This window comes from Vipera berus (assembly GCF_964194415.1).
Source record: "Vipera berus genome assembly, chromosome: 3".
Classification (NCBI taxonomy): domain Eukaryota; kingdom Metazoa; phylum Chordata; class Lepidosauria; order Squamata; family Viperidae; genus Vipera; species Vipera berus.
In genome coordinates, this window is record NC_138204.1 from 44,073,860 (window position 1) to 44,099,741 (window position 25,882).

The following is a 25,882-nucleotide window of genomic DNA, read 5'->3' on the forward strand; positions in this document are numbered from 1 at the left end:
CTCCATCAAATCTTAATGTGTCAATACAATAATCCAACGTAAACAGATTCAAAATTCACATTTGACCGAATTGTAACATGCTCTTTATTTATCCTTTTATCTTGTGGGCTTGTTGTTTATAAGAAAATCAAAATCCAACGTATAACACATCTGAAGTTAAAGCATGAACTACTAATGTCAGATCAATGATATACCCCAACCAATGAGCTATTTTAAGTATTCCAATTTATTTTAGATCCAGCCATCTATTTTCTCCTAAGTATGTTTAGACATGAGTTTCAAAAGAGAGCCAGTTTCATCTAATGGTTAAGGCACCAGGCTAAGCACATTTGCTGCCTTGAGTTATTTATAGGAAAAAAAAATGCAGGAAATAAATCAATAACTATATCACAAGGTATACATGACACATGCAGAGATCCCATACATAGCTTCTCATACACAGTTTGTCCTTCCTTTGCTTTTCACTGATTTTCTCATAAAATTAGTAATTCATCAAGCACAATAATTTCAATAGTTAAATAACAAGTATGTATCTGCTGCACATTTGTATTTGGGCACTACTAGAGAAGTGATAAGGGACGCGGTGGCTCAGTGGGTTAGGACGCTGAGCTTGTCGATCAGATGGTCGGCAGTTTGGCGGGTCGAATCCCGAGTGCCGCGAAGCAGAGTGAGCGCCTGTTACTCATCCCAGCTTCTGCCAACCTAGCAGTTCAAAAGCATGTAAAAATGCAAGTAGAAAAATAGGGACCGCTACGGTGGGAAGGTAACAGCGTTCCGTGCGCCTTTGGCGTCTAGTCATGCCGGCCACATGACCACGGAGACGTCCTCGGACAAGCGCTGGCTCTTCGGCTTTGAAACAGAGATGAGCACCGGCCCCTAGAGTCGGAAACGACTAGCACGCATGTGCGGGGGAACCTTTACCTTTACCTTACCTTTTAGAGAAGTGATTAAGAGATCTGATTCTTGGGCAACCAGATCCAATGGAAATGCTGAAGTGTTAGATTTTACTACTTATAGTATGAATAAATGAGATCTTTTATCTTTTGAAGCCCAAGCAGAATATAAACAGCTAATTACACTATTTAATTAAGTTTGTTTAGAAGTTTTTTCTGCTAATTAATATGCTATCCAAAACATTCCAATTGTTAGCTCTAGAAAGAATTCACTGTAATATTCAGCACTAACCTCTATCTTCAGTGGACTATGTTTCAGATAATAATAAACATCGTAATAATGATATTATATATATTATTAATCATAATAATAAAGAACATCCAATAATAATTTCAATGACTTTCAAATTAAATATTCAATCATAATTTGCCAAGGCAAGAGAAATCATTTTGAAAAAGTTTACAATACATTTAATACAATATATTTCAGAAGAATCTACTATATTACAAAGCAGCATGTATTAAGAAGAATGTTATTTCAAGAGCCCACGCCTTACTCACTCCACAATGTGTCCTCTGAATTATTAACAAGTCTTGATTATGTAAACTAACATGTGTAGCTAATCTGACATGCATATACAAGAGCAAAGTTCTAAATGAAGCAGATAAGCTCTTTTGCTTCTTCAGATATCTATTATGTCAAGACACGTACTTTACAATAATCAACACTGTATTACTGTTTGCATAAATCCACCCGATCCGAATCTGACCGATTGCAGTTAAGAACCTTTATAAGGTCTTATCTTGCGGCGATGAGGACGGCGAAGGCTAATTACTTCGCTGCCCTTATTGCGTCCGCAGATAATCGCCCGGCCGCCCTGTTTAGGGTGACTCGCTCCCTTCTTAACCAGGAGGTGAGGGAGGATCCCTTGCAGGGGTGGGCCGAGGAGTTTAGTCATCATCTGACGGACAAAATCGCTCAGATCCGGGCCGGTTTGGACTCTGACTGGGCAGAGTCTGACGTGGAGGAATCGGACGGTCTTGAGCATGTTATCTGGACTGAGTTCGATCCTGTTTCCCCTGATGATGTGGACAGGATGAGGAGGAGGCTGAGCTCCACCACCTGTTTGTTGGACCCGTGCCCCTCCTGGCTGGTTTATGCGGCTCGGGAAGAGACACGAGGCTGGTTCCAGGCAGTAATAACTGCTTCCTTGAAGGAGGGTGTCTTCCCCACCTCCCTGAAGGAGGCGGTGGTGAGACCCCTCCTCAAGAAGCCTGCCCTGGACCCAGCTGTTTTAAATAACTATCGTCCGGTCTGCAACCTCCGCTTTCTGGCGAAGGTTGTTGAGAGTGTGGTGGCTCATCAGCTTCCTCTGTTCCTGGATGAAACTGATTATCTGGACCCGTACCAATCGGGTTTCAGGCCTGGGCACAGCACGGAGACGGCATTGGTCATGCTGGTGAATGATCTCTGGCGGGCTCGGGACAGGGGTTGTTCCTCTGTCCTAGTCCTATTAGATCTCTCAGCAGCTTTCGATACCATCGACCATGGTATCCTACTGCGGCGTCTCAGGGGGTTGGGAGTGGGAGGCACTGTTTTGCGGTGGTTCTCCTATCTCCTGGGCCGCTCGCAGTCGGTGTTGACGGGAGGGCAGAGGTCCGCCCCGAGGCCTCTCGTTTGTGGAGTTCCTCAGGGGTCGGTTCTCTCGCCCCTCCTGTTCAACATCTATATGAAGCCGCTGGGCGAGATCATTCGTGGTTTCGGGGTGGGGTATCATCAGTACGCTGATGATACCCAACTTTTTTTTCTCCACCCCAAACCAACCCAGTGATGCACTCGACGTGATGTCCCGTTGCCTGGAAGCAGCCCGGGTCTGGATGGGGAGAAACAGGCTTCGTCTCAATCCTACCAAGACTGAGTGGCTGTGCATACCGGCATCTCGGGTCAACCAGACTATTCCATCTCTAACGATGGGGGGTGAGGTGTTACCCCCCATTGATAGGGCTCGCAACTTGGGCGTCCTCCTGGATTCGCGGCTCAATTTTGAAGATCATATAGGAGCCGTGACCAGGGGGGCTTTTGCCCAGGTTCGCCTGGTGCGCCAGTTGCGACCCTACCTGGACCGAGATGCCCTACGCAGTCACTCATGCGCTCATGACCTCCCGTTTAGACTACTGCAACGCTCTCTACATGGGGCTGCCCTTGAGGACCACCCGGAGGCTTCAGCTGGTGCAAAATGCGGCCGCGTGAGTCGTGATGGGGGTCTCCCGATACTCCCATGTAACACCTCTACTCCGTGAGCTGCATTGGCTTCCGGTTGCCCTTCGGGTGAGATTCAAGGTGCTAGTGATGACCTATAAAGCCCTAAATGGCGAGGGTCCGGGATATTTGAGGGAACACCTGCTGCCAGCATCAAGCTCCCTTCATCCAGTGCGCTCCCACAGGGAGGGTCTTCTCAGGGTGCCGCCGGTTAAAGATTGCCGGCGGGTAACACCCAGGGGTAGGGCCTTCTCAGTGGGCGCGCCTGCCCTTTGGAACCAGCTGCCTGCGGAGCTTAGGACTGCCCCCGACCTCCGTTCATTCCGCCGGGACCTGAAGACCTGGCTCTTCGAGCTCTCTGGCCCAGGCTGAGAATTTTTTAATTTTTAATTTTAACTGGGTTTTTATTTTTTCTCAGGGTTTCATTTAATCTTTTTTAATTTGTTTTAACTTTTGTATTGATTTTCTTTTAAATACCCTGTAAACCGCCCTGAGTCCTTCGGGAAAGGGCGGTATATAAATCTAAATAAATAAATAAATAAATAAATAAATAAATAAATAAATAAATAAATAAATAAATAAATAAATAAATAAATAAATAAATAAATAAATAAATGGGAAAGTAACGGCTGACAGTTCGTGGCAGTGGCATATAAGAGTTCATTGAAAATCTATATATCCTACTACAGAAATATGAAGTATAGAACACTGGGTCTTGTTCATAACTTTCTCTTTTTCAGCAATGTTTTGTTCTGGTTCCACATAAAGAATATCAAGAGTGTCGGTATTTCCTGAAACTCAGGTAACTTCTAGGGATATATAATGTCTTTTTGTAATTCTTTCACTTATGTAAACAAGAGGGATATCCAGTCTACTGTTAGAACAAACTGCAGCTAGTGGATCACAATACAGTTTGCAGAAAAAAATGCCCTTGCAAGTTCAATATGAAGACTCAAAAAACTTGGAACTTGAACTATTAGAGGCAATTTAAATTAAATTGGAATGGACTGTATCTCTATTTTTTAAGAATTCTGAATCCATTTATGAAGATGATATTTTAACACCTACCATAAATTACAGAGAACAAATAAGGAAAAGACCTAATTTCAAGCATGAAGTTTAATAATATAAATAACAACTTAGCCTAGAACACACATAATAAGCCTTTCCTGGTGATACTGAAAAACTTTCCTATCTATTTACATTTAGGGAGATTATGGACAAGTTGCAAAAGGGCAGGGCTGGGGTTATTCTCCATGAATATATATTGATAGTTTGCAATGGAGAACCTCTTCTACTCATTTGGTTTCTCCATGCAGTAGAAGACGTAGAGAACTAAGGGTTTTGCAAACAAACCTCTTGTGCACTGAATCAAGAACTTCCATAGTTCAAATCAGTCATAGGGAACTTCCTGCCTATGACCTAATGCAAGTCATCTCTTGCATTTAATAAATAAAATATAGCAGGAGTGTATTTTTTTCTTTTTCTTTTTTTGTAAACATAAACAATCGTTTGAATACTGAGGGAAAATTAAGTTTAAATAAAAATTTTGAAAATAGGACACATACTGACCTAACAAGATGATTTTTACAAATACAATTGAAACATAAATTAATTAGAAAATATGTTATATATGGATGTTATTGTTATTTGTATAAACACAAAAATGTTTTTATCCAACCTTGTATGTATAGAAAATATTATTATATTTATCTAATGTTGGCAAGGGAGAATAACATTGGAAGAAGGGAAGATCAAGGAATTATAGAAATTATTATTGATTTTTTTTCAAATATATCAACCCAGACAACACAGTTTACTAAGCACTAAAGATTGTTATTGCAAAAAAATCAATAAAATATATTTTTTTAAAAACTTCCATAGTTCAGATTAGTCATAGGGTACTTCCTGCCTATGACCTAATGCAAGTCATCTATTGCATTTAATAAATAAAATATAGCAGGAGTGTATTTTTTCTTTTTCTTTTTTTAATAAACAAAGAATTATAGGTGAAAGGGAAAAAAACAGCAAATAAGTCTTCTTCCCTCATTCCACCAGTAAAAAAGAGCTATGCTGGATCAAAAGTCTCTCAATGTCAAAAGGGGCCTTTTCATCTGAAGAATGACAGCTCTAGATCTAAAGGAGAGGGGAGGGAGACAGCATAGCTTGTATCTGATATTTTTAAAAAAAGAAGCAAAAAGAAAAGGACTCAAGGTGCCAACTATGAGGAGAGAACTCAGAGGCAGTCTAACACAGAGTGGTAGGGTTAAGAAGCAAGCAGGAACAACATAGCCTGAATCGCACAATCAAGTACCTGGCATTGTGTACAGAAACATCTGTACAGAATATGGGCTAACTAGACCTTCCTAACTCTAGATGGGAGAGCTCACAGAAGGTTGTGGCTAAGGTCCTGTGGGATTTTCAGATCCAGACAGACAGGCAGGAAGTGGCCCATCAACCAGACATTATGGCAAGAGACAAAGACCAGTGACAACTGTGGTGATAGACATAGCGGTGCCAAGTGACAACAGTATCAGGAAGGAGTATGAAAAACTGTTGAAGTACAAGGATGTGGAAAGTAAAGGCCGAAGTGATCCCAGTAATGGTAGGAGCACTCAGGGCTGTGACTCCTAAGCTGAGAAGAATGGCTCCAACAGATCCCAGAACATCACAGCTCTCTATCCAGAAGAGTGGGCAGTGCTAGGAACACAGTGCAGAACCCTCAAACTCCCAGGTTTCTGATAGAGAAGCCAGGATTGAGGAAGACACAGACCACCCATAAAGGGAGGGAGGGAAGGAGGGAGGGAGAGAGAGAGAGAGAATGAATACATATACATATATGTGTGTGTGTGTGTGTGCGCGCACACACACACACACACAGATACCAATCTCCAGAGGAAGGTATTAATATGTAATAACAACTTTTTTTTTTATTGATTAGCCCTTGGGCCATATCAAAGTACAAAGTTCCAGCAACAAACCATCACCAAAACTAGATAAAAGCAATCCGAAATGGAATTTGATAAAATACAATTTAAAATGGAATTAAAACACAATTTAAGTTAAAATAGTAATAAAATGCAAATTTAAGATATAGATAAAATATGGAAACATTATATTTCGGAGTCGCCCTTACAATCTACCCCAATCAGTCCCACATATGCAGATCTTAACTGGATCATTTTGTTCAAATACTGTGCTACGTTGGATGTTATTTTCAAGTTCTGGCCGGACATAAGCTAAGTTATTTTGATATGGGGATCCCAATGGGTCATTCGTTTGGTATATAGACCAAGATACCTGTCTCTCACCCTCTTATACAAACAACAGTCAAATAGGATGTGAGCCAGGTCCTCTACCTCTGCCGCTCCGCAAATGCAGAGACGCTCATTGTACGGTATAGCATGAAATCTCCCATATCTGACCATTGTGTCCAGCTGTTCAAATCTTGCTCTCGTAAATATCTCCCTAAGATGTTTTGGGAGTTGTGACTTCAAATAACTGTCCACTTGAAAAGTACATTTGTATTTACTCAGCCATTTCAAGTTACCCACCTTACTAAGGATAGCTATATCAGTTTGTGCTTCTATATCCTTAATTCTTTGGGCAACTCTTTTTTTAGATTGTTCTCCTGTTACGCAAGAAACAGGAAGGCCACAGCTTCTTACAAAATTTGTTAGTTTGGTGATCCAGGAGATTTGTGATTGTAGTTTTATTTGCTCTAGTAGGCATAATTTGGGGAGTCTATCAGTCTCCATTTCATTAACTTTGCACCAGTAGTTATAAGCTCTAATTTTAGATAATGCCTGAATTGTATGAATTCCCAATTCAGCTCTAACTGCTGCAGCAGATGTTCTTGGATCTACACCCAAAATGCATCTCAGATGCTGGGACTGTGTTCGTTCTAAAGCTGTGGTTGAATAAAGACCCCAAATTTCTGCTCCATACAAGAGCATTGTCGTAACCTTAGCCTTATAAACTTTGAGTAGTGGAGCTAGGGACCCTGGGTAACTATGATTCTTTAGTTTGAGCAATAAATTCAAACGGGCTTTTGCTCTAAATGTACTTCGTTGATGATGGCAGGCCCAAGATCCAGTCTTGGAAAAAGTTACTCCCAAATATACAAAGGTATTAACCTGTTCAATTGGTTCACCGTCTAATTGCCACTTATGTCTCTGATGGTTTCTTCCAAACACCATTATTTTCGATTTGGATTTACTAATAATTAGGGAGTTATCCTGGCAATAAGAGCTGAATCTTCTTAATAGCCTACGTAATCCTACTTGTGAGTATGATAATAAAATCATATCATCAGCATAAAGCAAGCTGTTACAGTAAGTATTTAGGATCATCGGCATGTGTACCATGGTATCCTTCATTAACCCTGGCAAATCATTGATGTATAAATTAAATAATAATGGGGCCAGGATACACCCTTGCCTTATCCCTTTATTTGTGTGAATCCTATTAGTCAGGGCCCCATTAACCCCATACCGCACCCTCAAACAGGTACTTGTGTAAAGGGCTTTAATCAAAGCCAGAAGTCTGGGTTCTATTTTAAGAGATATCAATTTACTCCATAGTACGTCTCTATTTACCATATCAAATGCTGCTGTAAGGTCTATAAAAGCAGCAAACAGGGGTCTCCTCTTATAGGCATATTTGGCAATTAGATGGTTCAAAACAAAGCAGTTATCAATAGTAGATCTGTTCTGTCTAAAACCTGCTTGTTCTTCTGTGAGGATGTTGTTTTCCTCTACCCAGATTTCAATTCTGTTCAAAAGGTACCTAGCATATATTTTTGCTACAATGTCAATCAGGCTGATGGGCCTATAATTACTAGGATCCTTTTTATTCCCTTTTTTATATATAGGGACAACCATTGCCATCTTCCACCCATCTGGTATATGGCAGGTGTTATTTATGTGTGTAAAAAGACCTGCTAATACAGGGCCCCACCAGTTGGGAAATTTCTTAAATAATTCTGCTGGTAAAAAATCCTCGCCTGGGGCTTTATTGCTCTTTAAGCTTTTAATGATGGACTGTATCTCCTTTTCTGAAACTGGTGGCCAAGGGGGGAGGGTTCTAGGATTTACCAAATCACTGTTTAAAAATAATTTCTTTACCGGTTCAGTGGGGGCAAACAAGCACTGATAATAATTCTCCCAGTCCGCAGCAGAGATTGGTATGTCAAATGCAAATCTCCGTTCCTTCAGAATACCTGCTACTGAGTGCCAAAATAATACTGAATTATGACTTCTGGCAGCCAACTCAAGTTCTGACCAGATTGAAATGGCAAAACGTTTTTTCTTTAATGTTATAGTTTTTTTATATTCCCTTCTTGTGTGCAGCATCTTAGCTTGTATATGGGCAGTAGGATTCCTCTGGGCAAGCCTCATGGCTGCCTTCAATTTCTTTTTCTGTCGCTGGCAATCAGGATCAAACCAGCGAGGTCTACCCACTTGGGCTCTTTTTGTAGTAGGTTTAGCTGTTAGGTGTTTCTTCAGTATGTTACACAGATTGGAGAATGCATTGAAGGCTGACATCCAGTCAGTAGTAGATGACTGTATTGTTCTAGCCCACTTAGTAGCATTCTCTGTTTTAAGGCATTCTAATATTGCCTTAGTATCAACTTTGGCCCAAATTAACCTTTTATTTTGGGTCACCTCTACCTTTTTGGTGAGCCATCTGTCAGCCATGTTATATGGTCTTAAATCTGAGCGGCCTCGCAATGTCACACTTACAGGCTGATGGTCGCTATTGTCGCTAAGGTGTACTGTGACCTCTGAGAAGAGGTCAGCCTTATCTCTAGACACACAAAAGAGATCCAGTACACTACTTGAATTGGCTGAATGGTATGTATAAGGGTATGTATAATCCTTGTCCTTACCTCCCAAAATTTGGAGATTACCCTTAAAAATTAAGGAGACTAGGAGCAGGCCAGCGGCATTACTTTTACAGTCTCTTGAGAGCCACTGATTAATATGTAAAACTAGTACCTCCATCTTATTTTCAAAACATTTCAGCAAATTCTCACAAGACTCAATACTATGTGAGTATATGAATTTTTTTAAACAGAAGAAACAGAACTAACTCTGCTTTATATAAATTAATAAAATAATCATGTTACTTGTTTTTGCTTAGTTTGATATGCAAACCAGACACTTGTGACTTTTGTCCTGCTTCATTTGTTCAAACCATAGCTTACTGCTGACTATAGATGGATTCAAATATCAGGTTTAACCTAATCAAAAACAAACCAACCACATAATATTATTTTTCAAGATTGCATCTTAAAATATCCTTAGGTTAGTAAAATCCTGCCTTATAAAAGCAATGCATGCAATTTGAGAAAAAAATGAGATCATTTGTAATTCTGATATTTAAATGAGTAATATTAATATATTAATTTTTTGAGTTAGACTTTTTCACTTGATTCTTGTTTCAAACAGATTTTTTAATTCCATTACTTTATAATTTACAGTTTCAGTGGTTTCAAAGAAGCTAACAAGGATGGGTGCAAAGAACGTCTGTGTCCTTAACATAAGCTCAGCATGTAGTGAATTTAAAATCTTCAATCCCTGCTGAGCCTATTTCACGTAGGTAGAACTGGAAGCTGCCTTATACAATTGAAAATTCTGTAGCATTTTAGTAATCCATTGTCTATGAACATACATGTTCCATTTAACAAATATTAAGACAGTCAGCTATACTGAACTTTTTACTCCTCTCTTGGAATTCAACCTCTCGCTCCATGATAACAATTAGTTGCACTTACCCATGTTTCCCCCCCAAATAAGACCCGTTTTTCATACTTCTTCCAGATACTGTTGTTACTTGGCACCGCTACGACTATCACCACAGTTGTCTCTGGTCTTTGTCTCCTGCCATAATGTCTGGTTGATGTGCCACTTCCTGCCTGTCTGTCTGCATCTGAAAATCCCACAGGACCTTAGCACTTTTATTTTCTACAACCTTCTGTGAGCTCTCCCATCTAGAGGCACTAGGTTTTATTTTCAGGGGATGTCTTATTTTTCCCACCATGGCCTCCACCCTACTTCTGCGGCCACTTTGGCCCACTCGCAGGACGGTGCCACTGCCATGAGGGTTGGCAGGTGACGGGGGGAAATGGGCTCCATGCGTCCTGCTTACTGTGCCATAGGCTCCCATAGCCAGGTCTCTCACGCCGCCCCATTTATTCGTGTAGCCACTTTTGGCTGCTTGCAGCAGGACGTTGTGTGTCACGCGCATCAATGCTGCTGCCATGAGGCATGGCAGATCCCAGCCCATCTGCTCTGCATGCCACCTGCTTTCCAGCTCTGTCACACTTCTCTGCCACCACGGAGCTGGAGAGCTTGTGCACTACCGCCCAAATGCCCTTGATTCCCCCAAACATTTCTTTGCTAATCTAATTTCCAGCTCTGTCACGTTTCTCTGTCAGTTTCTCCATCACATTTCTCTGCCACCACATGCAGTGAAGTAAAACAAGTTTGTGGAACTAAAAAAAAAAGTTCAGATCTTCAGATCTTCCAACTGGAAAGCAGGTGGCAAGGCAACCCCCCCCCCCAGTGCTGAAATGGGCCCTTCTCTCCCTAGCAGCTGCCCAGACCCGCTGGAGAGAAGGCCGGCATCTATTGAAATGCAGCAGCATTCCGGCTCTGGCAGGGAAGAGGTAGCTGGCATGGGCACTGCAGGCAGGATGTCCAATTGCTTCACCACCCTCCCTGACCCGCTGGGGCTCTGCCTGCCACTTTGGTGGCTGTGTTGGCTCAGCTGCAAAGGGGGCCAGGGGGCCAAAAATATCTGCAATCTGGCTCAGAAGGGGAGTGAAGGGGAAGAGGCAGGTGGGTTGGCGGAGTCTTAAATAGGGCTTATTTTGGGGTAGGGCTTATATTAGGCCCACCCCCCAAAAAAATCAAGGTAGGGCTTATTTTCAGGGTAAGTTTTATTTTTGGGGAAACACGGTAGTTCTGTCTTAAAAAATGGTCACTACTGTATTTTTACCCAGCTATGTGGATGCTAACAAAAATTCAAGAAGAAATGAAATACACTTGCCTGTCTTTTACTGGAAAATACAATTTTTTAAGTCCTTGTGCTTTTCTTCTCTTATTTTTCATATCTTTTATCTCATCTTTTATATTTCATATCTTTAATCTGTTTTACTATGTTCAAATAACTGGACATCTGGTTTAATCATTCTCAAAAAGGCACAGAGTGTTTTAGAATTTTACATATAGATCATCTATTTTGCATGGAGATATAGTTCTACTGTTTCCCCACTGCTGCATTCATTAAATACCAGTTGGAGAGAAGTTTAAAAACATGCTTTATGAATAAAAAGCTCATTAAATTTAGATTCATGTATTTATCAGGAGCACAAAGGTGCCTGTGCTGGCTCTAAGAAAGAATCCATAGAAGAAAAATATCCATGATAGATTTTTCTTAGAATAGTCAGAAAGAGCCATTTTGGTCACTGAGTTCAGCTCCATGCTCAATGTAGGGATCCTAATCAAAACATTAACAGTCTCTGCAGCATAGAGAGACTCCTCACCTCTCTGGATTATGGTACCCCCAGGCAAGAAGAATTTTTTCCTACATTCAAACAGAACCTGCCTTAAATCCATTATCCCATCAACTGTACTCTAAAAAGTAGATCATGGTCTTCTTCTATATGATTCCTTTCAGATATTTGAAGCACCCCAATGTGTGTTTTCTCAAGATTAAACATACACAGCTCCTTTAATCTCCTCAATGATCACTGCATTTCTCTGAACAAAAGTTTAGCATCCAGGATTACGTATTGTACTTCAGGTGTGGTTTTAGCAAGGACAGAATGAAGTTATAACTTCCCTTAATTTGGAAATTCTATTTCTGTTGATGCAGAATAAAACTGGATTTGTCTTCTTCGTAGCCACATCCTTCTGTTAGTTCGTATTCAATTTACAATCAACTGCTATTTAAAACCAGTTACCAAACTAAGTTTATGCACATGTACTTTGGAAATTTGCTTTTGCTTTCTAAATGAAGAACTCTGTTGACCACTGTGCTACTTTTGGTTGATTTTTCCAAACTAGTAAAACAGCTTTGAATTCTTGGTATTAACTATACACCCAATTTTGTAAAGCCTGAAAATAAAACAACAACAAAATAATTAAATTTAAAAATTTAAAAACTCTCTTCATCCAAATCACTAATAAAAAGCATTAAAAATACAGGACCTAGAATTGATTTTGGTGGCATCCCACTTGATACCTCTGAAGGTTCCCCAGACTTGCTAATCAACATGTAATGGAATACTTTGTCTTTGATGAAGCTGAATTTCAGCAAATGATTTGCTGAAGTAGAGGCACAGCAGGCAACATAAAAATGCCGAATGAATGAATGAATGAATGAATGAATGAATGAATGAATGAATGAATGAATGAATGTCTAAAGCTCTTCCCAAACTGATCAACAAATGAGAAAGATTACTCTCACAAGATTTGTTGACATTAATCCATGCTAATTTCTGGCCAGTTCCCTGCATCCAGTTTTGGTCACCACAATATAAAAAAGATGTTGAGACTATGGAAAGAGTGCAGAGAAGAGCAACAAGAATAATTAGGGGGCTGGAGGTTAAAATATATGAAGAATGGTTGCTGGAATTGGGGATATCTGGACTAATGAAAAGAAGAATTAGGGGCAACATGATAGCAGTGTTCTAATATTTGAGAGTCTGCCATAAAGAAAAGGGGGGTCAATGTATTTTGCAAAGCACCAGAAAGCACAAGACAAGAAGCAACGGATGGAAACTAATCAAGGAGAGAAGCAACCTAAAACAATAAACTAATGGAACAGCTTGCCTTCAGAAGCTGTGGGTGCTTCATCACTGGAAGCTTTTAAAAAGAGACTGGACAGCCAATTGTCGAAATACTATATACTGCTTGAACCCTAACCCTTTGTTTTTGTTGGAGAAAACTGGTCTCAATTGGAGTTGAATTGTCTGTAAGTTCTTTATTACCCATTATCAAAGAAATCAAACTTTAATTGTTGAAAAGCAACAGTGGAAAATTTACTTCTGAAAGGAAAAGGACAATAGGAACTATGACACAGAGGATACAAATCTGTCACTCCCCTGGTTTCATGAATCTATAAATTCCTTACCTGTCTGCTTTAGCCATAACATTGCTAAAGAAATACACTAGGTGAATCTAGGGTTTTAGTGTCCCAGCAGCATTCTAAGCCCTTTCAACTGAGTAATTAAAAGTAAAAAAATACATTTTTCCCCAGCTCAAACTATAATTTAAGCTAGAATAGTAACACATTTTAGTATGTGCATTTACTATATGAATACACCAATCATTCTTCAATGTAGTAATTTCAAAACTCAAAAATCATACCAATGCAGTATACAGTTTATGAGAAACATGGCTTCTCTTGTTGCACCTAAAATATATGCAACCTGCCATAATTAACACAAAATAAAATTCTTTCAAAAGTCTTAAGAATGCTGATTTGCCAAAAGGATTCTGGGTGAGATTTTACTTCATATGTCAGGGATGAGGTCTGGAACTTGTTTTCTTTTTTTAAAAAAATCAATTTTTGGAGCCACCAAGCCATTGCATAATGGTAGCTAGGATTTTAAGGATTAATACTGGTAAGAAAGCAGAACTTTTCTTATGGGAATTTATGGATAATGAATTTAAAAAGACTCATAGTAAATTGACACTGATAATAGCAACAAGATTATTGTGTACACCAGAGATCCCCAGCTTTTGGGCACCAGGGACCGGTTCCGTGGAGAGGTTTTTCCGTGGACCAGAGAGTGCGTGGTTTTGTGTGCTGCCTGGATCTCGCAGATGGGGCTTTGCTTGTTTGTGCGGACCAATTGCTGACATGCCACGGAGCGGGGGTTGGGGACCCTTGGTGTACACAACAGTAAAAAATAATGGAATGAATTGTAAAAATGTCAGAATTTGCAGAAATTGTGAAGCTAACAAGTTTGGTCAGAGAACAAACAACAAACACTTGTTTGAAAGACTGGAAGCCTTATAAAAACATTTCTCTGAAAAGAAGAAAAAAATAAAGATGAATTCTGGATTTGAACTAAGAAAGATGAGGACTAAATGAAGAGGTGACAGGACTTGTTAATATATTTAAGAAGAAGGAGGGACAATAAGAATGTAATTATCTGTTGAAAAGAAGACTGGAAGTTATCTATATGTTTCTTAACTTTGGTTTTCTTTTTTTCTTGCACTTCTGTTTTTTTCCTTTCGTTTATTATTATATACAAATTTTCAATAATTTTGTTATTATTATATACAAATTTTCAATAATGATAGCTGGGATCTAAAAAGTTGCCTGTGCAATTGTTTATTCAATAAAAAAATACGTGTTTCTACTATTTTTCTTAAAAATCCTTTTTAATACCTGTGCTGCATCAAGAAAATAAACAATAAAACATGATATATATTTACTAGATGTAGCACAGGCATTAAGAAGCAAATAAGTCTTAGCTTACTATAGCACAGTGCATCTAAACAATTGTAAAGCAAAATGCTTGGGAAGAAAGAATTCCTTGACACCAATTTATCTTACCACAAGAGAGGAATTACAAGATGTTTTTATTTTAATCCCAACATTTATAACTGAGATAAAAATAATTTACTCCATGTCTTGGCCCTTCTCACAATGAAGAAGAGCAACAGCAAACATTGTTCTTCCTTCCAGCCACCACAATGGCTCATAACACATAATTTGTGGTATGGGTGAGCTGTGGCTGAGCTGCTAACGTTTCTCTCTCAAGTGTCTCAGCAGCAGGTCAAAATGTTCCAGAATGAATAGCAAGCCATATTTATAGTTAGCTGAAGTAGCAATTTTAGATACTAGCTTTCATTGGCAATTAGCATCTAAAGTAAAACAGAAACTTATGTCTCATAAAACTATAAATAACTTACACTCAGGATTTCACAATCTGGACAGTTTAAGATTTATGCTTTAGTCTAAAAATGAATTTAAACTCATCATTTAAGAACACATCCAAACAAAAATCTGAGGCAAATAAAATTTTAAAAAATAAACTATCATATTTGGGAAGATCAGTTGGATTTCCAAATGTCTATGGACACTCTCAACAATCCAGGTCACGGTTGTGCCAAAGGTGCTTCTTCTGAAAGGAAACTGGGCTTTCATGGGTTTTTTTTTCTCTGAAAAGGTTTCACTTAGCTTCTTGGATGCAAGGTGAAATGATTTCAAAAGAAAAAACAGAGGAAGTCCAGTTGCCTTTTGGAAAAAGCACTGTTGGCACGTTAGGTTTCCAAGTTAATCAGATTTAGGTGTTCTAGGACAGGGCTTTTCAACCAGTGGTACGGGTACCACCTGTGGTACATTGGCACCTGGCAGGTGGTACGTGACCATCCTAGAAAAGTAGCAGGGGAAGGGAATGGCAGTACCACACAAGCCTGAGCAAGAGATGGCTGGAGCTGCAGGGCTGTCAGGGCTCAGCGGAAGTGCCAGGATCAGCGCTTCTTTGGGGCTGTCAGGGCTCAGTGGAAGCGTCAGGATCTTCGCCAGGCTCCAGCTGGAGTTCGGTGCTGATCATGGCACTTCTGAGTCCAGAAGAAGCACCGATCAGCTGGAATGTTGCAGCATCTCCAGGGTCTTGTGATTTACATTCAGATGCTTGGCAACTGATTCTGTTTATGATAGTCACAGTGTCCCAGGGTCATGTGAAGTGACCAAAACCTGCTGCAACCACCCAGCAGAGGGGGGGGGAAATAAAAACCAAACACCCCCCCACCCCACCACTGCTGCCAATCCTCAACAGAAACGCTCACAACAATGAAAACCTCGGACAAGAGGAAGAGCGTCGCCAGGCGGGTAGGCAGGAGTCTTGCTCGGCTGCGGCTTGGGGGCACTTTTTCCAGTGCCAGTGTAACTTTGAAAAGTCACTAAGCGAACTGTTGTAAGCCGAGGACTACCTGCACTTCATCACTTTTTTCCTTTTTTTTTGGTCATCAAGTTTTTGACACCTTGCTAGGTGACTGGTGGTACTTGGATGTTGCCATATCCTAAAAGTGGTACAATGGGTGAAAAGGTTGAAAACCCCTATTCTAGGAATCAATGTAGTTTTCCTAGTAACATTATGGACAGGTTTGCCACAGCCTTCTTTTGGATATTTTCCCATCCCCTCAGTTCATCATTCTACGTTAGTTCTCATCCAATTTTAGTCACACAAGGGAATCCTTAAGTTTTCAAAATCAGCCAAGGTCAGATAAGAGCTGCCATTCAGAGTAGGTTACGCTGAAATGGAAAGCTCTTCATTGCTACTAGTAACCAATCCACATTGGTGAACGTGAACAAAACTGAAATTGGCAAATGGGAGAAATATTTCTGAGAAATGATGAAGGTACTTGAAGCCCAAGATTTATAGAAGTATTAAGAAAACTATCATAAAAATCAGAAAAAAGCAATGTTCCATAAACTCAAAGAGCTCAATTAGGGTCGACATGTTAATTCATCACAGAACATTAAGTGCTAGAGAAAATAATGGAAAACTGGGGAGAGAACAGTATGTAGTAGAAGAACCCTTTTGCTATTCTGCTCTCTGAAATAAGAGCTCATTGAAACAATAAAATTATTCTGATGAAATGTATTCAATCAGTTTTTCCTTTTTCCCATCTTGATAATAGGTTACTGCCAGAGCTAACACTGAAAAAAACTTTCTGAAAAGAAGTATCATTAGATTTATATATACAGTAACAAAAACATTCACAACCCAACTTTGGGGAAAGTCAGTCAATTGCTTGTATTTGTATTAAGTTACGTACAATGGATTCATCCTCACCAAGTAAAAAAATTGTTGTTGTTAGTTGCGAAGTCGTGTCCGACCCATCGCGACCCTATGGACAATGTTCCTCCAGGCCTTCCTGTCCTCTACCATCTTCTGGAGTCCATCTAAGCTCACGCCTACCGCTTCGGTGACTCCATCCAGCCACCTCATTCTCTGTCGTCCCCTTCTTCTATTGCCCTCAATCTTTCCCAGCATTAGGCTCTTCTCCAGTGAGTCCTTCCTTCTCATTAGGTGGCCAAAGTATTTGAGTTTTAGCTTCAGGATCTGGCCTTCTAAAGAGCAGTCAGGGTTGATCTCCTCTAGGACTGACCGGTTTGATCGCCTTGCAGTCCAAGGGACTCGCAGGAGTCTTCTCCAGCACCATAGTTCAAAGGCTTCAATGCTTTGGCGCTCAGCCTTTCTTGTGGTCCAGCTTTCACTGCCATACATTGCAAAAGTAAAAAAATACCTTTCATATTTAATAGAACTTAAATTTCTAATAAATTGTACCAGCCAGGGACATTGCATATGGACATTGCAAATCTGCAATCTACAAAAATATCCCCTTCATATTTTCCTCCTCACATTATTTTATTCATTTAAAACATTTATATGGTTGCCAATTTTTCAACCAATTCTGGGTGGCTCGCAATCAAAAACTAAAAGTCACATAAAATCATTTTTAAAAACTGTAAAACAGCCACTTAAAACTTAAAGCATTAAAGCAACAAAGTCCTGGCACCAATCCATGTTAATGTGCCATCATCTAATCCAGGGATCCCCAATCTGTGGGCTGTGGGCCGCTGGCCACCAGGCCACGGTACAAGCTAGCCAGTGAGTGCACGTGTGCATGCACACACACACACTTGCACCGCAGCTGCGAAAATAGGCCGATGCCATGCCACAGGGTGCGAAAATGGGATGCCACCGCACCTCGATGTGTGAAAACGGGCCAATGCCAAGCCTCAGGGCAAGAAAACAGGATGATGCTGTGCCTCATGACATGAAAATGAGACTCCTCTCTGGGGCGTGAAAACGAGATGCTGTGCCACCGCGCTGCATGAAAACGGGCCAACGCTGCACCTGAGGGCACAAAAATTGGGTGCCGCTGTACCTTGGTGTGCAAAAATGGGCCAATGCCTCGCCTTGGGGCGCAGAAACAGGACCCTGTGCACAAAAACAGGGCAGGGCTAGTGAGTATCATACAAGTACTAGCCCTGCCCCGTTTGCATCACGCGCATGCTTATGGCACCCTGTGCGTATAATGCTTCTCCTTCCCTTTCCCTCCAGTCCGCCAACCATGAAAGGTTGGTAACCTCTGGTCTAATCCACTCCTAACACCTGAGGGAGAAAGGGCAGGTCTTTAGATCCTTACAAAAGGCTAAAAGGATGGAATCCTGGCAAACCTCAGGCCAGACAAAGTGTTCAATAGGGCAGGGATTATTATGGAAAAGGCATGTTTATTTTTGGGTGAGGGAACCAGTAGCATGCCTACCCTGTTTACTAAGATGTTCTTAGTAAAAGGCAATCATACAGCCTGGCCCATATAGGGCTTTCATATTGATGGCCAGAAACTTCATATTGAATATATGAAGTAACAGTAGTAAGTGGCTCCAATATAGGAAACATTGTGAATCATTTTTATTAGTTTGATAGGATGTACCTAGAAGTCCCATGTAAAATTTCTAAAGTAGATATAAGGCTCATCTATAGATAGGCTAAAATCTAAATTACACTTAATGCAATCTTTCAAATGTGCATTTGAATACCAACATATTAGTATCAAAACTTTCAGATTCACTCAAATAGGAAAGCACATGTTACATATCCCCAAATTATTCTGTTCTTGTTTAAAACTCTAGAAAACAACATAAAACCACATTTAACCACAGTTAGTGTAGGACAGTGTCTCCCCATAGCTTTTCAAGATAGAACAATACATATACACGCATATTCAGACAGAATTCCCACCCCATGCTGATTTTCTGATTGTTTTTGATTTGGGTTCACAACAACTTCCAGAGCCACATTATATTTGAAATACATGAGGCTCCAGTAAAATAAGAATTTGAATATAGTTTTGCTATTTTTGCATTAGCATTTGACTTGATTGTACATTCTGAACATTAATTTTAACACCCACTAACATCACACTGTGAATGGCCTGGACTACTCGTTCTCAATTTCTTGGTTAATTAATGAAACATGTTAAAAGAAAATAATTCATCTTCAATCTATGCATTTCCAGGAAACATGAAGAGATTCTTTTAAAAGTCTTCAGCACATAGATCATCTTTATAACTCTATAACCACTACTTCAGTCTACAAATAAAACTATTTTTGATTTTCTCTTACTGTAAAAAGTGAGTGCTATTTATAAATAAAAACAGAACACACCGAGACACACACTCAAAAAAAGAATTGGAGCTACACAGTGCATTTTTTCCCCATTACCAGACCACTTCAGGTGTTCAGAATCAAGGATACCTCCTGCAGAAGAAAATTCTACGACAAGATTGCATCCTACTCTTACCATCCTTGCTGACACAATTCTTAACAGAAGAATGAAGTGTCAGAGAGAATGAACTTTCACCCCTCCACTTCAATATACGGTTAAGGACACAATGCTGAAAAAGGCTGCATTCAAGCCAGCAGAGCTCTATCTTTTTTAAAATTCTCTTTGATAAAAGGCTTCAGTGTTCAAGAATGTCAATCTGGTATCTTTCAGACAGATTTTAGTCCCTTAAAAGAAATATAAATAAAAGGTTACAGAGGGATTGATGTCAGGTGTAAGAAGCTGAAAGACATTCTCATAGAGACAGCTCCCACTATGTTTCATTGATGAACCCACAAAGGAATGAATATCTGATCTTGTCTTTAGTTGTCTTGACACACTGTGCTCAGATAACAACCAGAACCTGATTAAGATTATATTCAGGTTTCTTTGGAGAGAAGGGGAAGGAAAAAGAAGGTAGTGTACCATACAGTCTATGCCAAAATATTTGCAGACACAAAGATACTTGTGTTTCCCCATTTACATATTCAAATATACATGATGCAACATTGATATGGGACACATTTATCTGTACATATAAAAATATAAATATAGAATACTGGCCATATCCTGCTGCATAGTATGTCAAAATTTGTGAATATGAAAACAACAGATGTCTAAATATCACTACTTTAACGGTCATAAATCTGCAAACTCTGGCTAGCTGATGAAGACTTGAGTCCCTCCCTCAGTATCTGACCTTAAGGAATGTTTCCAAGATGAATGTCGCTGCAATGTAAGTCTCGGTCCTTTCTTTTTCCCAAATTCTGGGAATGCACTTCCTTATTTTACGTAGAGTCTGACACCACAAGTTGTCTTAGTGGCTTAATAATATAAACGCAACATTAAAACACGTAAAGGAAGATAAAATAGTAATTCAGGTAAATTTAAAATGTGAGATTCAAATAATTCTTTGCTTAAAATGCTGGGTTGAATAAAAAGGGGTTTACCACACATTAAATAGTAAATAATAATAATAATAATAATAATAATAATAATAATAATAATAATAATAATAATAATAATAATAATAATAATAATAATAATAATAATTTAATTTTTATACCGCCCTTCTCCCGAAGGACTCAGGGCGGTGTACAGGGCAATACAATAAAATACAATATATAAAAATTAAAAGAAATATTAAATACAGTAGCCCAATTAAATAAATTAATACAAAATGTTAAAATATCCCTAAACCCATCAGACCAGGCCAATAAAGACAATAACAGGCTAGCCATCTCATTAAAAAAAATTCTTTGGAATTCCACTTCTAAAAGCAAGTTACCTGCTCTCCTTCTTTTGATGGGATTATTCAAGAGTTAAAATCAACCCTTTTAATTTGATGTAGAAATGAACCGGGAGCTGACAAAGCACAGATGGGAAGTGGTCAAAACACTATATACCAACCCATTTGTAATCTTTCCATACTAATCTAAGTCAATTGCAATTTTTAAACAACAGAAAAGGCAGCCACATTTCCAATGAACTGCCAAGGTTAAATCACTAGAACATGAACAATTATGACTAGGCTATCAACTAAGCTACTAAAAGGAAGGATAGAAGTCATTCAAATATAGAATAACACCAGATCAGTAAAACAAGATCCAGGATGAGAACTGGATCTTATGGGACAGAGGGATTTAAGCTAAAATCCAGTGCTATAAAGAGTATACACAACCTCAGATTCAGCCTCTTCAAAAACTGTACTTTTTAGTGTGTTACCTTAAATTCATCAAGAATAATCATATGGATTGCATTTTTAAGTTAATGCAGTTTTCCATTAAATCAGATTTTATTTCTGGATGCATTCACTTCTTTGTCTTGGCTTAACCTACTTTTTGAAGTGCCTCCTCCCAGCATGCCATCCAAAGTATAGTTCTGGGATGGAAAAAAACCCAGGCTACCCTGTGTTAGGGAGAGTACAAATCCATCTAGTTACTAAGATGGATAGTCTTCATTATGGCTTAGTCCAAGCTGGGAATAAACAATATGGTGACTGCTTTAGAAAGAAGGTTGCAGTTTATTGAAGAGGAGAGCCAGACAGAAAGATGGCTATGGAAGAAAGAGAGTGAGCAGATGTAGGGAGTGGGTTTTTATACCCTCTGGAACCTTTTGTTTGGAGTTGTTTCCTGTTCTTGTTTGAGGCTTTGTATTTCCTGTGTCATGTATTTTGACCTGAGTCTGAGTGTGCCCCTTTGGCATCTGTGAGTTAATGCTATTATGTTGTCTTCTTAATCTTCTAGCTTCAACTTTCCTGAATGGTTTATAGAGCTGGTTTCTGCTTGGGGGAGGGAGACTTGGGGCTGTTAAGAAAAACTGGGCATGCTTTTCTGCCTCTTTAAGATCCTTTGAGGAAATATATTTTTCTGCCGTTTTAATATTTCCTTCTCTGGGGGGCTGACTTCCCACAATAGAATTTCAGTGTATTTGTTCCCACCATATCTATGAAACTGATTCAGAATAGCTGCAAACTCTATGTAAGCATTCGGCCTGTTCATCTGAGATCTAAAAATGTAAGGATGCAAATCTCTCTTCCAAAATCTTCCCATGCTCAGGATATCCTTTTAGCGTTCAGCCTTTTGCCTGTTTCATTTTTAAGTGTCCAAATAAAATATATTCCAAAGAGTGACATATTCACCTATGTCAAATAAAAAAAGACAAAATTGGGATACCAGTGTCCATATCCCCACAATCAAAAGGGCAGAAATTTGTTCTTAAACTTGCAGTGAACAATGTAAGGATTCAAGACATTCATAGTGATAAACTTCTAGTATTCTCCAAGATACGAGTTTAGCAGAAGGTAAGAGCCCATCCTACTTTCATGCTGATGGAGACACTTGGAAGCTGTGATACCATGCTACCTCCAAACCTCAGCAAGGAACTTAAAGCTGAGCCTCTGTTAATCATTGACAACTTAGTTATTAAAATAATCTAGATGAATTTGGAGTCCAATGTTCATGTTATGTGTGTTGTCTCTGGCTTGCCTATTCTTTAAAAGTGTGAGAATAAAATATTCATTCTATTAGGACCACTGCCACAACCTAGAGATATCAATGCATATATGCCCCATTTCTTCCTACTGAATTGTCTAGGCTTGAAAAAAATATTCTTAAGGCAGTTCCAAACAAGTGAACTGTCAGATTTTTTTTTACTCCTTTTCATCATACTTTGCCTGCTGCAATACATGTAATCATATAGAAAATATTTAGTGTCTTAAAAGAGACACAGCCTGCAACCATTTCTGTCACTGCCATAGCTGCTAACATATTACGGTAATTCAGCATTTGGAAAAAGCTATGTAAGAGTTTGATATATGATTTTTGGGGATATCTGTCAATATTTTATTTAAATATTGTTTTATTGGAGGTAGCATTTTTTCTCTAAGAGAAAAGCATAGAGATTGCATCAAAAGTCACCTATAAGCAAATGCAAAAAATCAGGATATTTACCCCTAGTTATGATTCACTTGTTTTTGCCCATGGCTAACCAATCATCTCTTAAAAATTTAAACAAACAAAAGCGAAGGCAGGAAGTACCTTTCTCTCCTTTCAATACAAAATCAATCATGCTTGAAGGCCAGGACACTACCAGAAACTCTATTAATTTATACCAGATTTATTGTGCTTAAAATCATTCAAAAGTCTTCAGAATAAATTTCATTCTTCTCTCATTTTCAAGTCATTCCATAGAGAAATCATTCTCATGTATCCAAGGAAAATGTAACCCCTTATTTCAAGAATCTTCAGCCAAATCAGGGCCCTAAGTCTCCTGAGAAATGATAAACATGTTGCATTAATGGATATTGAACTATTCTGCATTCTAGCCAGAAATTCAATACCTTCAATTCCTACAAAAAGTGCTTTCATAATGCTAAAAACTGTTCTAGTGTTAGAGAAGGAAAGATATGGAAGGGTGGAAAAGAAAAAAAAATCTATTATTTTACAATGAGGCGATTCACTCTATAAAGCAAATAAAATCTGAAAATCACTTCACAACCCAGTAAATAACTAAAAGAACTTTTCCTAGCATTTCTTTTTACATTCCAAAAAGTAAAATGTATTCCTTATGAATTGTTCATTTTCAGCTTTTTCTTATGCTTCCCATTTTACTTCCAAACTGTAAATATGGCTGAGAAACAAACATCTTAACTCTTTAGTCTTAGTCTGTCAAATTCTATGTGCTGAATAAATGCTTTTTACAAATCTTTCCTATCACATCCTTCACTTCTATTGAGATCTAACTTTGAAAGTGTGTGATACTGCTGGGGGAGAACTCATCCTACAGTAGAAAAAGTACAAAGGGAAGCTTCTGGGGAATGCAATCTAACAGAAACAATTGTTTTCATAAGGTAATTTATAAAATATTAAAAATGGAGTAAATGTTAATCCAATTTGCAAAATCATTTTCCTGAAATCAATTGTTAAATCTCATATTTCTAAAACTCTAAGAAAAGAGACCAACAAGCTAAGCAGTCTCCCACTTATATGCTGCTTGAATAAGTGAATGCTTTTTCTGGCTTAACAATTGCAATGATTTACTTAACAAATGTGGCAAGAAAAGTGATATAGTGGGGGCAAAACTCATTTAATAAATTTCTCACCCCTTCTCCTTTTATATCCTCTCTTCTCTTTCCTCTCCATCTTTTATATCCTCTCTTCTCTCCCCCCTCCTTTTTTAATATCCTCTCCTCTTCCCCCCCCCCTTTTTCTTCGCTGCACCTCCAGCTGATTTCTCTCCTCAAGGCTGCGCTTCTCCCTCTTTCACTTCTCCCTCTTTCACCATCCCCTTCTTCCCCCCATTGTCTTTTTTTCTCTCCCTCTTCTGTCAAAACCTGCTCCTTTTATAACCTCTCCTCTCTCCCTCCTCCTCCTAGTCTCTTCTGGGTGTACCAGAAGCGCCAATCCTGGAGCCTCTTGTCTCGCCCCTGCAGCCTGCAGAAGCGCGCACCGATCCTAGGGCTTCTGCCGAGCCCTGCAGAAGCGCCGATCAGCATATAGCTGTGCACACCAATCCTGGGGCTTCTGTCAAACCCTGCAGCTCCAGCTGACTTTCCCTCAGGCTTCTGTGGTGCTGTCGCTGCTTCAGCTCATTTCCCTCCCCAGCTACACTTGTCTAGGACGGTCATGTACTACCTGCCAGGTGCCAAAGTACCATCAGTGGTACGTGTACCACCGGTTGAAAAGCCCTGTTCTAGTGATCTCAGCTGGGCAAAGAAGAAAGAAAGAAACATAACAGTAAAACAGAAATAATGACACTGCCTGCACAAATGAAAATATTGGACAATTCACTTTTCTGGCTCTCCTTTGAGCATTCCTTAGTAAATGGGAGAAAAAATCTTGCTATTAAGCCATTAGATATAAACACTGCTATTACATTTGGTTTGTGATTCCATAGCATCCTGAGAGCCTTTCTTTTTAAATAAGTAATTATTAAATAAACATAAAGCATTTTTAAAATGTACATGCAGCAAGATAAAATGCTAATAGTTTAAAAGTATCTGAAAAGCATGGCATCAAAGGCTGCAATCAATTAGATCAAATAGGTGTATTGATTGCCATACAAAGGAAAGAGAACAAAAAGGCAATGTGCCAAATCTATCACAACTTATGTCAGCAATTAAAAGAGCTTACATTCGCATAAGAACTTTTCCCTCATTTTGGACATTGTTTATTCAGCCTGAACACAACACTCCTAATCATATTCCCAATAGATAACTGGAACCATAATAGGGTTCTTTTCAGTGAAGTAGTTATGGTTGTCTATGGAAAGATAACCGCACACTACCAAAACTCTGTTCTTGTTGCCATGGCAACTTACACTTTTTTCCCTTGAGTCTGTTCAGGTTTCCTACAGCCACAGAATCTACTTTGATTTAATAAAATTGTGCACTTCTTGGTGCTCTCTGAGCTGGTTGTTTGCTTGTAGACATTTCATTAGCCGACTAGGTAACATCATTAGTGATAGTGAGTGTAGATTTGCTCCCTGCTTACGTATAGTAGCTTGCCCTGCCAGTGTAGGTGGGGTATGGTTTTCTTCTTGGTGGTTCCTTGATTAGGGTATTGTTTGCTGCTTGACTGATTGTCTAGCATTAATCCCTGATTATCTGGGTGTAATTGCTGGAGAAGGGTGTGTTCTGGTTTATCCACGTGTTGTGAAATTAAGAAGTTTTATCATATCTTCTGATTACTAGTTGGTGTTCATGGATGCATTCCGTTTTGTTTTTTGCTTGTTCTACGTAACGGTAGTAGCTGTTACAGTCCTTATGCTATATGTTGTAGATGAGTCCTTTTTTTTCTTCTTGGACTACTGGGTCTTTTGGTTTACTTAAGATGTTCTGGAGGGCTTTAGTTGGTTTGCGTTCT

The 25,882-nt window shown here is 39.2% G+C and overlaps 1 protein-coding gene across 1 annotated transcript in view; it reads right to left on the minus strand.

Annotated features, from left to right (window-relative positions):
• Nucleotides 1-25,882, minus strand: part of SRGAP2 (SLIT-ROBO Rho GTPase activating protein 2) — a 228,725-nt gene that overhangs the window by 146,671 nt on the left and 56,172 nt on the right. The window lies entirely within an intron of this gene.